The 14,938-nt window shown below is 36.1% G+C and overlaps 1 protein-coding gene and 2 pseudogenes across 1 annotated transcript in view; all 3 read left to right on the top strand.

The window, feature by feature from the left end:
* The first annotated feature begins 614 nt into the window (after positions 1-614).
* LOC131395033 (olfactory receptor 5AN6-like) lies at positions 615-1,550 on the top strand (annotated as a pseudogene).
* The window catches only part of LOC131395032 (olfactory receptor 5AN1-like), a 141,707-nt gene continuing 127,405 nt past the window's right edge, over positions 637-14,938 (top strand). The window contains exon 1 of the mRNA XM_058526803.1: positions 637-701. The gene's annotated coding sequence lies outside the window, so the exon portion shown is untranslated. The remainder of the gene's footprint in view (positions 702-14,938) is intronic.
* Positions 12,186-13,172, top strand: LOC131395316 (olfactory receptor 5AN1-like; annotated as a pseudogene).

Below are 14,938 nucleotides of genomic sequence, written 5' to 3' on the forward strand. Positions count from 1 at the left end.
TCCATTTACAAGCTGCTTCTTGGTGTGTGACTCTTCCCACCATCCTGTTACATTTTTCTTGCATATCTGCAAGCTTTATGGATGCAGAAAGGCAGTTACAGAAATGTCTACCCTCTATGATTACAGATTATTTGAATATTAGTTCTCAAGGAGATTTTAAAGAGCCCCTACTTCACCATCCTTGTTTGATACTTGAGGCTCAGCATGACTCAGGGGCTTCTTCAGGCATTAAATTAATATCAGAGCCATGGTTGAACAGAATCATTCTGTTTCACCATATAGAAAGATGACAATATTCTCTTAATTTAGTCTATTTCCAATTATCATGTATTTGTAAACTCTGGAATGGCAAAACATGACATTAAGATATTTCGGGGGATAATGTACTAATAATGCCCACTTACTGTCTTTTGCCACAAAGAGTATAATAATATTTATCTAAGAGAATTTTTCACCTAAGTTTGGTGAATATACATGGAAGAAGGAGATTAACTCAACATTGAGGATTTAGGATGTATATCTAGTCAACTGCATGACTGGAAAGAAATGAAGAGTATTTCTTTGTGTTTTTTTAAGAATGAAACCATTTCCTACTCTCATCTTTTTCTCAGCAGATGTCATGAAGCAAGTCCATGGAAGGAGTTAGAAATCACACCTCTGTGGCTATGTTTGGTCTCCTGGGACTGTCTGATGAAAAAGAGGTGCAGTATATCCTCTTTAAAATTGTTCTGCATCTCTACTTTGTGACCCTAATCTGGAGCCTGGATCTCATCCTAATCAGGATGCACCCCCACCTGCACAAATCTATGTACTTTTTTCTTCTTTCTGTCATTTATAGACATCTGCTCTCCTTCTTCTATCAGCCCAACAATGTTTTCAGAATTCTTTACAGAGAACAAAATGATTTCATTCATTGCCTGTGCCACCCAGTATTTTGATGGGTCCTAGATGGCTCAGGCTGAGTGCTAACTCTTGGCTGCCATGGCCTATGACAGATATGTTGCTATCGGTAGTATAGCAGTATTCTGCAGTATTCAGCCATCATGGCTCCCAGCCTCTGTCAGAAGATGGTTGCTGCAGCCTATGGGAGTGGTTTCCTTGGTAAGATTAGTTCACACACTCCCTTGCTTTCATGTCTACGAATGTGGGCCAAATATCATTCAAGATTTCTTCTGTGACATAACCCAAATTATTTCCTTGTTTTTGCAATATTTTCCTCAGCCAAATGATTCTTTTTCTGAAATCTATTTTTGTTGTGGTCAGTTCTATCCTACTTATCCTCTTATCCTATGGTTTTATTGTAGTTCCCATCCTGAATATATCCTCCATCAAAGGTAGTGCCAAGGCTTTCAGTACCTGTGCCTCCCACCTGGTAGTTGTGACAATCTTCTGTGGCACAGGCCTCTCAGTGTACATGCATCCTAGCTCTAGCCACTCTGAGAAGCAGGACAAGGTGCTGTCAGTGTTCTATGTTATCCTTATCCCCATATTAAACCCTCTTACCCAAAGTCTGAGGAACAAGCAAATCAAAGAGGCTCTCAAGAGGGTGATAAGGAGAGCAACATACTTACCTCATTAAGAAGAAAAATATTTGTGCAAGTATTATTTCCCCTATAAGAAAGACATGGGTAAGAATATGTAAGTGACCTTTTGTAGATCACACGGTAACTAGGTAGAGAGAAGAAGTATAAACTTGGCTCCTTGATTCCTGGTGCCATTAGGTTTAGCTGCCACCACCAAGTCATCTGTCTGAGGCAGTGTCACCAAAATGAAATTCAGTTTAAAAGGCCTATTCCTTGATTAGATTCAGGTAGATAAAATCCTACTCTTTGAGAACAGAGGTTCTGATATTTCATGTATAGAGATGACAAGACACTAGGAAGACACAGAGATGGTTCTCTCCTCTACATTTTTAAAAATGTCCTTTATTTATTTTCAGTTGTTAAGCATTCATTTATATTTCAATAAAAATAAAATAAAATGATATATTAAATTAACAATGTGAAAATTAAAAGTAATGTTAAAATGAGTGCTTTATAATTTTAATTCCAAACAGAGGGAGAGGGAGAGAGTGACAGGGAGGGAGAGACACAGAAAGAGAGATGGAGAGAGAGAGAGACAGAAAAAGAGAGAGAGAGAGACAAAGGGGAGGAGATGGGAGTTGAGGATAGTGGAGCTGTGGAGGGGAGAGGAGATGACAGAAGAGGAGAGGGAGAAAGATTGGTCTGGCTTCATTCCCGAATAATCTTGTTCCCTCCATCTTACTTCTTGAGCCTTCTTGTGAAGTGAATGTGAAAAACAGATGGGAGAAGGGAAGGTAAAAAGAAGAGGCACTTTTAAGGTTAAGGGTTGGGGAGACTCTCAGAAGTTGGAAAGTCAACGTCATCAATTTCTGGGCATAGGTGGCATGGAACATGCTCCATTGTAGCTTCCTAGAAACCATGCAAAATCTCTGAAATGAAGGCTGTCATGGTGTGTTTAGGGGGACAGAGTTGAAGTCCCAGAGATCTGAGCCTCCTAGGGATTCTAGGGCCTTAAGATTGACCAGCGAGCAGCAGAGTCAACAGACTTACTGGTAGCATAAAGACTCAGAGTCCAACCAAGAGAATTTAAAGAAAATTTTAAAAGATTTTTTTTTTTTTCGCTGAGGAAGATTTTCCCTCAGCTAACATCTGTTGCCAATATTCCTTTATTTTGTATGTGACCCACCATCCCAACATGGCCAGTGATAGATGAGTGGTGTAGGTCTATGCCCGGGAACTGAACCAAGACTGCCAAAGTGGACCATGCCGAACTTAACGACTAGACCACCAGGGCTGGTCTGAGACTTCTTCTTTTTTGTTTTTCAGATTTTTTTTTTAATTTTATTGAGGTCATATTCACTTATAACATTGTGTAAATTTCAGGTGAACGTTATTATATTTCAGTTTCTATATAGACTGCTTTGTGTTCACCACCAAAAATCTAGTTTTCATCCATCAACATACATATCTGCCCCTTTATCCCTTTCACCCTCCTCCAACTCTTTTTCCCTCTAATAACCACAAATCTGTTTTCCTTATCTATCTGTTTGTTTAATCTTCCAAACATGGGTGAAATCATATAGCATTTGTCCTTAAATATTTTTTTAGACAAGAGCTTATGTACTAAGCCACTCATATAATAGATTAGTATTTATGCAACACTTTAGAATTCGTATAGTTACATTGGATAGATTTGATTTTTTTCTATTACCATGTGAAGTTGGCAGGTGAGAAATTATCCCTATTTTACAGATAGAAACTTTGGCTATATTGAGGTCTGCCACGTTCTTCCTAGGGTAGCAACAATCCATCTTGAGTCTCACAAAGCATGATTTCTGGAATGTAAGTGGTTCTTACTGATCAGTAACATGTCTTTATTGCTTAGCCATGGCATCCAAATTCTACACCTTTGGTGTTATATCTTTAAGACTATCTTAAGAATCTGTTCAATCTAAAAGATTAAATTATTGCAGTTCATACCAGGGGGAGTATAAGACTACTAACCTATTAGCAAGAGTTAAATTAAAGAAGTAACTCATTGCCCCACCCACCCCTTTCTCCCTAGAAGTAAGATTAGCTGAAGTAGATCAAACCAAGAACGAGACCTTCCTAAAGTGTCTCTGTATCCCTAGTAATGGCAGAGTAGATGAGCTCCTTTTAAGACAAGAAAAGACAAAAAGTTTGTGGGAATAATCTGAAGTAGATATTTTGAATGAAGGACTAGAATGAAGTGTAATATGTTGGAAAGAACTCTAATTCAGAACACAAAATTATACCCAATATTAATAGAAGGTGTGCTGTGTACCTCACACTCTAAGTGCTTTATAAGCGTTTAACTAATTTGATTCTCTCTATGAAAAGCTACTCTATGATGTAGCTCCCACTATCAGCCCTTTTATAGGTGATAATACTGAGGCTGGAAGAGGTTAATTTGCTTGAGGTCACACAACTAGCTAGTGGAAAGCTGGCATTCAGCCCAGATTGGCTGATACCAATGCCCATGGTTTTAACCACGATAAGTTGTGTCCTTGTCATGAATTAGTTTTGCTGTATTCCTTATCGCCTTGATTTCCTCACTTATGCATAGGAAATCGTGTCATGTCTGCCTCACACATGCCTCACATGTCTGCTGTGGTAATTGATTCAGGTCAGGGAGATGAGAAAATGTATATATATAAAATGAAAGTACTTTTTCAACAGGAAAGTGTCCACATTTCTAATTTATTGTTATCAGGCGATATTATCAGCCAGCTGTGTCATCTGGGGAAATCTCTTAGCTCCACTGGCTTCAAGTCCTCACCTGGAAATTGATGGTATCGGACTAGATGAAACTCCAGCTCCTTTCCAGCTCAAATCACACCAAGTTTATCAAAAGAAAAGCTATTATCGTGATATCATAATAGGACAATGGGGAATTGGGAAATTGAATCAGAAGGTACATGGTAAAGTGGGGTGTGAAATTATAGAGAAAAAACTCCATGACAACCATGACTCCAGAGAACAAGTACCTGGAGAGTTTTCTCCCTCTAATTGTCTTTTCTCCTTTCACCTCTGCCCTAATAACACATTAAACAGGATCTCCTATTGTGAGCATCTCTTTCTGAGTGGACAGCCTGTTTCATGTACAAAATCGCCCATGTTGGAATGAGACAGATCCCATGTGGAAAATTCCTTTGGAAAATAAATAAGCAACTTCAACCTTTTGGAAGAACTCCGTCTTCCTGGGGGATATGGGTCAAGATCAGAGGGTAAGATTTACAGAAAACCGTGGATTCTATGCTATTTCAAAGGCTGTATGATTCTTCCAGTAGGAAAAGCAAGCGCGTGTAGCAAGGGTTATGGTCTTCAGTCTCTTTCATTCTTCAACTCTTTCTTTCTCACCTCCACACCCTCCACTTAGGGCTCTTCCTCAGGTTCTCTTTCTCCTTCCCCAAAAACTCTCACCTTCAGTGAAAAGAATAATTTCTAAACTAAAATGTCAGATATTAGTCTGTGGTGAGGGATGGATGTTGAGTTTTAGTTTTCAATTTCTCTAGTGTGTGATCTTGAACTCTGTTCATTCCTGGTTTTCACCTGTAAATTGGGGATAATAGAATCATCTACAATCTAATGAGACAATATCTATAAAGCCTAACACATTGTAGAAAATAATAATTTAGCACAGAATCAAAAATAATACTTCGTTGAATTTCAGAATTAACTAAGTTAAAATATGCTTGTCTGTGTTTCCCAACTTTATCCAGTCCAAAAGCCTTCTTAATTCAATTTTTCCCTTGAAGATTCTGCTTTTGTTTAATAGTAATTAATTTGATTTCCTTTTCAGTATATAGCTTTGATTCATAATTTCTGAGTAGCAAAGCCAAGGCGGTCATTTCATAATGATGTGACAAAGTACTCATGTACAATTCTACTGGTCTTTTGAAATACTCCAAATAGCTGTCCATTGTCATCTTTGAAGACGCTAGAGGTCTGGAGACACTAACATGGGTGACACAGATATCAGAGATGCCCCACTCCAAGCACAAGTAGTGTTGGTCTAACTGTTCCTTTTATCTTTCTTCTACTACATTGCTCTTCATTCAGAAACATTCCTGGCCTTCTTACCTGATTTTGTCTCTGTACAAACTTGCAAATGGCCATATCCTTAGTAGATCAGAAAAGGAAAAAGTTTTAATTAGGTATATCCCCACAGTAACATCTCCAACCGAAGCTTTCATCAGTCACCTTTTCTTCAACAAAATGTCTTGGGAGATGGTGAACACATGCAAAAAGTTAACCAAAGAGAGGAAGTATATTCAGATTTTGTTCTTTTTCCCTAGCTTACCAAATTTTAACAGAATAAATTTTTAGGATATTTTATTATGAACAAGTAAAACAATCCACAGCTCCTCACTTTTTTCCTGGGAATGATAAATTACATAGAATACATTTAGTTACAGCTGCCTCTGTTACCAGAATGTAATAGGAAAGTGAAGAATTTTAGTGCAACTGATTGATCAAAAGCTTGACTTATTTTCACTGAATTGATCAATTATGTTGGTGTTTTGGGGATGTTGTATATGAGAGTTTATACTTTCAAAACATTTTCATTGAATCTAACTCATCTTAGATAAAACATCTGATAAATTATATTGGCAGCACCCTACTCTGAGTAAACATACAGATTTCAAACTTCATAAAACCATCAGTGAAATGAAACAAAAATAAGATATTTTTAGTTTCACCTCCCAAACTGGGCGAAAGAACCACTCACTAATGTATCCAAAATATATTTGTTGAATTATACAAATCTTTGTATATAAGATGCTTATCGTTAAGTAGTAAACTATCTTCACTAGCCCATGTACTGTATATAGTGAGTATCATCAGCTCAAGAGAATCTGGTGGTGATGGAACGTAAAAAGTGGCATCATGAATTTACAATCCAGCTGAGTAGGAGACCGTGGAAAAATACAAGATAGAAATAAATACAATCATTTATGAACAATATTCTTGAGTCTAGGCTTAGAGACTATCTAATTTAGAAACAATTTTGTGACCAGCTCCTTGATACTTCAGTATTAGTTCTGTCTTATTTTTCTATCAAAGAGAGGAATGAAAATTGCTGACATGTGTTGAGCCCTTACTGTTTTAAGCCCTTTGTGCCATTCAATTCCTGCAACAACCCTATGAGGTGGTAAGTGTTATTAGCCCTGCTTATACATGAGGCAACTGAGGGGCAGAGAAGTTAATAGCTTTCTAAGGATCACACAGCCAGTAGGTAAATATCAGGAAACCCTGAAAGTCTATTCTCTCTGTCATCCTCCCTCTTTCTTTCTCTCTCTGCATCATTTTCCTTCTCCCTTTCCCTCTCTCTCTTTCCCTCTCTCTGTGCTATTAAGGATTTCTATATCTTAATAACTTTTTTATTATAAATATAGAAGTTGTAGAATATTGAAAAAATACAGATAAGTATAAAGAAGAAAATCAAAATCATACCACTCATTACTTTTGGCAATTGTAATTGGCTCACACCGTGTGTGTGTGTGTGTGTGTGTGTATGTGTCTGTGTGTGTATATGTGTGTATTTGTGTGTAGGCAGTGGGGATAGAGAGCTTGATTAAAGTAAATTTGTTCCTCCAGGAAGGTAGAACAATTTTCTGCAAATATCAGCAGTAGATGCGAATGCCCATCCCTCACTGATTTATGCTTTTTATATTAAAGGCATTGCCATATTGACTTTTTCATATTTTGTGACTATGTTTCCCAGTTTATCAATTGTATTTCAAATGTGTTTTATTTAAGTAGATGTTTCAACCATAAATGAGTTTCAACTGTTATATCACATTTTTTCTCTTATACTTTCTGACTTGGTGTTATATTTCAGAAATTTCTTTCACATTCCAAGATTATATAAATGCATATTTATTTATTCCTCTAATGCTTTTACTTATAGTAAGCCAGGTCTCATAGACCATTTAGGGCAGAGTTTATCCTTTTACTATCAATCTAAAATACTAACTTTATCATATATTAAATTCTTAACAATATTTATTTTTTTCTTTAATTCTATTTGTTCTTTTGACACCTATTTTTACAAGAATAATGAATTATTAGTGTTTATATTACTTTTTAATGTCTGAAATTCCAAGTCTTTCTAATTATTAGTCTTTTTCAAAATTTTCTTGGCCATTATTATTAATTTACTTTTTCATCTTAGGGAAGGTCACTTTGTGTTTGGAGCAAACTGTAACAATAGGTCTTATCTGTTATGAATCTGTTAGTGAGCTCTAACATGCTGACTGTATCGACATTGTACGAAATCTACCTTTGTTGTATTTTGGAATTGAAAGATTTACTTTGACTCTTTCTCGATATCAAGGCTTATCATAGCTTGATGCTGGTTGTCAACTGAGGCAAGTGTACAAGAACTGAAGCAAACTAAATAGAAAATCATCTATGTGGTTTCCGTCTTTATGGTTCCAGGTGATTTGACTTGCCTGGACACTAGGTTTGAATCTACACCTGCCCAGACATAAAGATGCCTGACTGTTTACAAAGCCCATAATCTCTCAGGAATTTCCTCAAATTAACCCATAAAACTCGAGCACCCCTGGCATTCCTATTCACGGGTACAGCTGTCATTCATGGTTATCTGTAAGCAATCAACAGTAGTAATAGCCAACATCTATTGAACAATTAATGTGTACTGGATTGTGTGCTGAGCATTGGCATGAATTTCCCGTATGACCCTGCCATTAACCTTATAGTTCAGAGGCTCTTGTTGTCCTCACTTTGTTATGAGTAAATCATACCTCATGTGTTTAAATCACTGGGATAAGTTCACAGAGTGAGAGAGTATTGGAACTAAATCTCTTTTTTTCCAAGTTTTATTGAGATATTATAGACATGTAACAATCTATAAGTTTAAGGTATACAACCTAATGATTTTATATATGTATATATTGTAAAATGATTACCATAGTAAGATTAATTAACCTTCATCACCTCACATAGTTACAGTATTCTTCCTTGTGATGACAACTTTTGAGATCTACTCTCTTAGCAACTTTAAAATATACAGTACAGTATTGGCAACTATAGTCATTATGCTGTATATTATAGTCACAGAACTTATTTATGGATAACTGGAAATTTGCACTTTTTGACCACCTTCACCCAATTCCCCTGCTTCCCGCTCACCGCCTTTGGCAACCACAAATCTGATCTTTGTTTCTATGAGGTTTGTTTGATTTTTTTTAGATTCCACATACAGAAAGATCATCCAGTATTTTTCTTTCTCTGTCTGACTGATCTCACTTAGCATAATGCCCTCAAGTTCTATCCAGATTGTCACAAATACCATGATTTCCTTATTTTTTGTGCCATAATAATATTCCATTGTTATACATGTTATTCAGGTTATTTATACATATATGTGTTATTTATATTATTTATACATATATAATATGAGTTCTTTATCATCTGTGGGTAAACACTTAGATTGTTTCAATGTCCTGGCTATTGTAAATAATACTGAAATGAACACGGGAGTGTGGGTATCTTTTGGGGACAGTGATATCATTTCCTTCGAGTATATACTAAGAGATGGAATTTCTGGGTCATATGGTAGCTCTATTTTTAATTTTTGAGGAAACTCCATACTGTTTTACATAGTAATTGTACCAATTTATATTCTCACAGCAGTGCATGTGGCTCCCTTTCCTCCACATTCTGGCCATTTCCTTCGAGTATATACTAAGAGATGGAATTTCTGGGTCATGTGGTAGCTCTATTTTTAATTTTTGAGGAAACTCCATACTGTTTTACATAGTAATTGTACCAATTTATATTCTCACAGCAGTGCATGTGGCTCCCTTTCCTCCACATTCTGGCCAACAGTTGTTTTCTCCTGTCTTTTTGATGATAGCTGTTCTAACAGGTGTGAGTTGATTAGTGATGCTGAGCACGTTTCATGTACCTGTTGGCATTTTGCATGTCTTCTTTGGAAAAATAACTATTCAGGTCCTATGCCAAAATTTTAATTGGATTATTTATTTTCTTGCTTTTGAGTTGTATGTGTTCCTTATATATTTTGGATATTAACCCCTTATCAGATATATGATTTGTGAATATTTTCCCTCATTCTTTAGGTTACCTTTTCATTTTGCTTATCAATTCTTTTGCTTTGCCCAAACATTTTAGCTTGATATAATCCCTCTTATTTTTAATTTTTTTTGCTTGTGCTTTAGATATGATATCCAAAAAATCATTGCCAATCCCTGTTCAAAAGGTTTTTCCCTATGTTTTCTTCTACGAGTCTTATGGTTATAGGTCTTACATTTAAGTCGTTAATTCATTTTGAGTTTATTTTTAACTAAATAAAATATACGATTAGGGTCTAGTTTCATTCTTTTGCCCATGAATAGCCAATTTTCCCAACACCATTTATTGAAAAGACTTTTTTTTTCATTGAGTATTTTAGGCTCTCTTGTCAAATGTTAGTTGACCATATATACACATGGACCATATATACACATATACATGGGCTCTTGATTCTATTCCATTGGTCTACATGACTGTTTCTATGCCAGTATCATACTATTTTGATTACTATAACTTTGCAATGAACTTTGAAATCAGGAAGGGTAATGTCTCTTGCTAGCTTTATTTTTCTTTCTCAGGATTTCTTTGTCTATTCAGTCTTTTGTGGTTCCATACAAATTTTAGGATTGTTTGCTCTATTTCTGTGAAAAATGCCATTGGAATCTTGATTTAGAATGCGTTAAATCTACCGATGGCTTTGGGTAGTATAGACATTTTAGCAATTTAATTCTACTAATCTATGAACATGGGATATATTTCCATTTAAATGTGTCCTTTTCAATTTCTTTTGTCAACGTCTTATAGTGTTCAGCAAAGAGATCTTTCACCTTCTTGGTTAAATTTATTCCTAAGTATTTTATTGTTTTTGATGCTATTGTAAATGGGATTGTTTTCTTTATTTCTTTTTCAGACAATTTGTGTTAGTACATAGAATGCTCGTTTTGTATTCTACAACGTTACTAAATTAATTGGTTAGATGTAACAGCTTTTTGGTGAAGTTTTTAGGATTTTCTATATATAAAATCACTTATCTGCAAATAGTCACAATTTCAATTCTTTCTTTCCTTTTATGATGACTTTTATTATTATTATTATTTTGACTCAATTGCGCTGGCTAGGACCTATTACTCTGTTGAATAGCAATGAGGAGAATGGTCAACTTTGTCTTTTTCCTGATATTAGAAGAAAAATATTAAACCATTCACCATTGAGTATGATGTTAGATGTTGGTTTGTTATATATAGCCTTCGTTATTTTGAGTTTAGTTCCTTTTATACCTAATTTATTGAGAGTTTTTATCATGAATGTATGTTGAATTTTGTTGAATGCTTGTTGTGCATCTATTGAGGATTATATGGTTTTTATATTTCATTCTATTAATGTGACACTTCACATTTGTTAATTTGTGTTTATTGGACCATCTGTGCATCCTAGGAATGAACCCTACTTGATCATAGTGTATTATCCTTTTCATGTGCTGCTGAATTCTGTTTGTTAGTATTTTGTTGACAATTTTAAAATCTATATTCATCAGGGATACTGACCTGTAGATTTCTTTTCATGTAGAGTCCTTTTCTGGCTTTGGTATCAGTGCTGGAAGGGGGAGGGGTCTTGGGGTCAGATTGTCACTGCTCCTCTACCCTTCTAATGTGGTCCTTCTCATTCTCTGTGGTCCAGCTTCATCTCTATGTTCTAAGATTTTTATAGTGATATGTTGTCTACAAATAGTTGCTGGTTGTTGTGGTGAGGGTGACTGAAGTGAGGAATGACCTATTTTACCATCTTGATGATGTCACATGGAACAAAAATTCTAAAGTCTGAACCCTAAACCGCAGTACTGTGTTGTTTCCTAAGATGCAAAATATACTAAAATTGAGACAGTAGTTGGGGCTAATATTTAGGTGTACTAGCCTCCCTTTGGAAAAGTTCATACAAAGACTTCCCTAAGAAGCCTTATTTCATAATTTGTTGGGCATACATGCTGTACCCCAAGAAAAGATCAGGATTATAAATTATGATATAATTTTCCAGGCCATGTTGGAGATATATTAAATATACTTCTAAAAGTTTTAGAAGTTATTATAAACACGGTAGTTTTTCTTATAGGTAAAAGAAGAAATTTTAAAAAATCTGTCTAGATGAGCATCTGGGAGAGAAGAGCTATTTCAAATTTATTCGGGAACAATGCCACTTATGCTTCACTATTATAAAGTCGCGGTTATAAAGTGGATTTTCAGAATTCTTATAAAACTTACTATTTTAATCAATGATCTCTATCATATATAATAATAAAATTTCTACTGCTTTTTTTAAAGTTGTCAATCAACTTTTTAAACATTTCTTTAAATTTTAGTGAGATATCATGAAGTAATTGAGAATTTGAAACATTGAGAAGGTGCTTCTTGACAATTAGAGATGAAAACTGGGGTCTTTCCACCAGGACTGTAAGTGTTTTCCTTTTTTCAGTGCTCAAGGAAGGAAAAAAAATGGCACATATGAGAATTGTAATGCTGTCATTTCACCTGAGTCAGCAATGTGTTCCTTGGTCTCTTTTATGATTTTAGGAGAACTGAAGTGATGATTTGGAGAGGAAATATTACAGATATCACCTATTTAATCCTCTTGGGATTCTCAGATTTCCCCAGAATCACAGCAGTGTTCTTTGCTGTTTTCCTGTTGATGTACATTGTGACTCTGACTTGGAACCTGTGCCTCATCATCTTAATAAGGATGGATTCCCACCTCCAAATACCCATGTAATTCTTCCTCAGTAATCTGTCCTTTGTTGATGTCTGCTATGTGACCTCCACAGCCTCCAAGATGCTCTCCAACTTCTTCCAGGAGCAGCAAACTATCAACTTTGTGGGTTGTATTGTTCAGTACTTCGTCTTTTCAACCATGGGACTGAGTGAGTCTTGTCTCCTGATAGCCTTGGCTTATGACCGATGTGCAGCCATTTGTAATCCACTTCTCTATTCATTCATCATGTCACCCACCCTCTGTGTTCGGATGGCACTGGGGTCCTATATGGCTGGACTGTCTGGTTCTATATCCTAATTGTGTGCCATTCTTCAGCTCCACTTCTGTGGGCTTAATGTCATCAACCACTTCTGTGACATGCCCCAACTGTTAGTCCTGTCCTGCACTGACACTTTCTGTGTACAGCTCATGACTGCTATATATATAATGATCTTTGGGATAATAAATGTGTTAGTTATAGTGATATCCTATGGCTATATTGTCATCTCCATTACGAAGATCACTTCAGCTAAAGGCAGATCCAAATCTTTCAACACCTGTGCTTCTCACCTGACTGCAGTGATCCTCTTCTATACCTCAGGTATGTTTGTCTATTTGAGTTCCAGCTCTGGTGGTTCTTCCAGCTTTGACAGATTTGTGTCGGTGTTCTACACTGTGGTAATTCCTATGTTGAATCCCTTGATTTACAGTCTGAGGAACAAGGAAATCAAAGATGCCTTGAAGAGTTTGCAAAAGAAGAGACAGATTGCTGAGGTCACAGTTTATGAGATTTCTGACCAATTAGTCCTGTCAGAATCACCTTAACCCACAATAGTATGCACACTAATGCACTATAATAAAATTCATACTGCCTTTGGACAAAGACAGCTTAATTTAATATAGATAATATGCCAAAATGGACCATTAGCTGACTCAATGCCACACAAAGAAAATAACTTTAAGTCCTTGAGGTTCGTTAATTTCGGCCTGCATGTAGAGTGGTCTCACCATTTATTAATCTATCTGCAAGTATTTGTGAAACATCAGGTTTAGTAACTTGTTGTTCTTTTTGCTTCTGAGACTGAATCCTTTCCAATTGCAGGCCTCTGACATTAAAGGAAAGATAACTGACTGAGGCCCTTGGGGACATAGAAACCTTTTCTCCTGAATATTTTGATGCAGCATAATGCAGACATGGTGGTGACCAATGTTTGTTCTGTGTTTCTGACCAGAATGGGAATAACAGCAAGGGAGAGTGTGACTTTGGACAGAAAGAAAGTTGTACAATTGGCGTGATTGTGCCTCCTGGGAAGACCTGTCTTATTTAGCAATTGTTGTCTATGGTCTCTTTCAATGCCAATCATCTAATAAGATTTTGGTTACATCCTAGTCCCCACCAGCTGTAGTCTAAGAAAGAAGGAGGTGATATGGATCATAAAAGTAATGGAATGAAATATCTGGTCCCTTCAGTGCCACTTATTCATGAATCTGATAAGTTAATTTCTTGAATCTAGTGTCCCCAAAGGCTTTCTGATGGAAGATGGTATTCAAAATCCATGTCACAGCCAATAACAATTTCTAATATTGTGGCACTCAAACCTCTCTTTTTCTCCCCCATTCAATCTGGAAAATGTGCCCTTGGTTGACACAGCCAATGGGATCACACTACCAAAGCATGTCTGATATTTCAAGCTTCTGAAATTGTTTGGTGTGAGAAGATTTGTGTAAGAGCTCCTTGTAATAACAGAGTTACTGAATATTCAATATTGCAGGGACAAAGAGCAAATATTTAAAACTGGTTTGTATTGTTTCCTATCATTTGTGTTCAACATTTTATGTCCCAGAGATTTATGGTTGTTTGGGGTGACATTATGGATGGAGTAGAATGGTTTGAGTTACTCTGTTGCTGGTATTTTCCAGGAAACCTCAAGGGCTAGGAGAGGAAATAGATGGTGGTACTAGCAGGGTTCTCAACTCTGACCAGTTTTCACTGTCTAAAGTAGGACATAAAGTTGGGGTCTGGTTATGAAAAGAAGATGTGTAGCAACACCGCCTGTTGATTTGCCAGATTGCTCAGCCTTGAACAAACTAATCTGAAACAGATGTCATTATATTTACATATTATCCTTGAAGATTCATTGGATTTTTTTCCTTATTATTTATTTATTTTTAATGTTGGTAACATTGATTTATCATATTATATCAATTTCTTGTGTACATCATTATATTTCAAATTCTGTGTAGATTGCATCATGTTCACGCCCCAAAAACAAATTACCATGTGTCACCGTACACATGTGCCCTTTTGCTTTTTCACCCTCCCCACATACCCCATCCCCTTTGGTAACCACAAATCAAATCTCTATATCTATGTGTTTGTTTGTTGTTCTTATTGTTTTTATCTTTCATTTATGAGTGAAATCACATGGTATTTGGCTTTCTCTGTCTGACTTATTTCACTTACGTAATACCATCAAGGTCCATCCATGTTGTCGCAAATGGCAAGATTTCATCTTCTTTTATGGCTGAGTAGTATTCCCTTGTGTTTATATACCACATCTTCCATTCATCCATTGATGGGCACTTGGGTT

The sequence above is a fragment of the Diceros bicornis genome, chromosome 31 (genome assembly GCF_020826845.1).
Source record: "Diceros bicornis minor isolate mBicDic1 chromosome 31, mDicBic1.mat.cur, whole genome shotgun sequence".
Lineage (NCBI taxonomy): Eukaryota > Metazoa > Chordata > Mammalia > Perissodactyla > Rhinocerotidae > Diceros > Diceros bicornis.